The sequence below is a fragment of the Triticum aestivum genome, chromosome 2D (assembly GCF_018294505.1).
Source record: "Triticum aestivum cultivar Chinese Spring chromosome 2D, IWGSC CS RefSeq v2.1, whole genome shotgun sequence".
Taxonomy (NCBI): domain Eukaryota; kingdom Viridiplantae; phylum Streptophyta; class Magnoliopsida; order Poales; family Poaceae; genus Triticum; species Triticum aestivum.
This window is the reverse complement of record NC_057799.1, coordinates 517,174,004-517,175,926: the sequence shown is the minus strand read 5'-3', so window position 1 is coordinate 517,175,926 and position 1,923 is coordinate 517,174,004.

Genomic DNA, 1,923 nt, shown 5'->3' with positions numbered 1-1,923 from the left:
CTTTGCATAATCTGTCCGGGGGGGAGATTGAGTGGAAAGACAAATACGGGCCAACAACTGTATTGGGCTGCCGTCATACCAAACACACTGAACCCATCCGTGCTGATGCCGACTCGAGGATGCCTCGGATCTGCCGCTTTGTCACCATGTAATTCATCAAACTTTTTCCACGCAACACCATCCGATGTGTGTACAATCATCAGATTCCCATCTGCATCTAGTTCGGTTCTTTTGCCCGTTTTGTGCCATGTCATCTGTCTGGCCGTCTCTTCGACCATGAAAAGACGTTGAAGTCTTGGTACGATTGGCATATACCGAAGAACACTAACGGGGATTTCGGTCTGTGTCTTCTCACCCATACCGTTGTCTACCACAACATACCTGGAAGACTTGCAAATGGGACAATAGTTCAAGTCCGCATAGTCAAGCCTAAACAAGACACATCCTTTCTCACAGGCATGTATCTTATCATAGGGCATCTTCAGTGCACGGAGGATTTTGTCCGACTGGTACAGGTTTGCAGGCATTACATGGCCTTTGGGTAGAAAGCGTCCAAATACTGTCATCATTGCATCGTAGCATTCTCTGCCCAAGTTGAACTGAGCCTTCAAAGCCATTACTTGTGAGATGGCATCCAACTGACAAAGCTCAGTGTGCTCATGGAGCGGACGTTTTGAAGACTCCAACATTTCATTGAAGGCCTTTGCAGATTCCTCCATCTCCTCCTCCGAATCCCGAGCATCATCAAAGTCTTGCACCATGTTTTCCATCCCGGTACCATGCTCGTCGGTGCGACGACGATCCACCTCAGCTCGGTCACGTTGGGCAGACTCACCATGAAATGTCCACACCGTATAATCGGGCGTAAAACCACTCTTCTGCAGGTGTTTGCCCATTTCAGCCTCTGTCCTCTTTTCCCAATTGCCGCACCGTAAACAGGGGCACCAGGTTTTCCTCTGGCCATTTTCAAATGCGGCCCGCACAAACCCCTTGGTTTTTGTGAACCATTCAGTGCTCCATTTGTTCTGACCAGTGTGACCGGTGTACATCCACGCACGATCACTCATCTTGACTTTCAGAGCTACTAGACACACAACAAATATATATATATATATATATATATAATTCACCATGTATGTATTCATCAGTTGATCTACTTTGTCAATTTTATTACGTCCATGCAACCTACACTCTAATAGGTAATGATAGGTCCTAATCCCACCCGAGTATGTTTAGATTGGGTTCATTTTCCCATGCTATGCCCCGGATCCTACGCAAAATTTCGGCAGCACCTCCCCGCTGTTCTCCTGATACACGTCTCTGCAATAAACAGAGAGGATGTGTACCCGGAGAACAACAGGGGAGGCACTGACGAAATTTATGCGTCGGATCCGGAGCAAAGCATATGGGAAAACGAACCCAATCTAAACATACTCGGGCTGTCCATGGATAGCGTTGGACAATTCGGAAGAATCAAGGTTATAAATATGCAAATGCATGCATATTTATAACTATGACGCTTTCGAACGGGAGACACATATTGGTTACGCATGCTGATGATTCAAGACACATATATATCTAGCTATCAAGTTTCATCGGAATAGATCAAATAATTAATGGGGGAGGAGGACATGTCATTTGTGCTCACCCAAGAACGAAGGGGCAGAGCTCGTCAAACGCACGGCGAGGTCGTCGAACACCAAACCTCGCAGCGATGAAACAACTGCACATTTAAAACTACCCGATCAACACAATTATATATGATGTTTTTCATAACAAAATCGAAAGATATATGACCTAACTAATAATTCACAAATATATGACCCCGTCAGCTTCTGGAAGGCCAAAGAACACCTTTTCGGGAGGTGTCGGGGGTCGGGGTGTCGTGTCGGTCTCGGGGTGCCGTGTCGGGGTCGGGGTCTC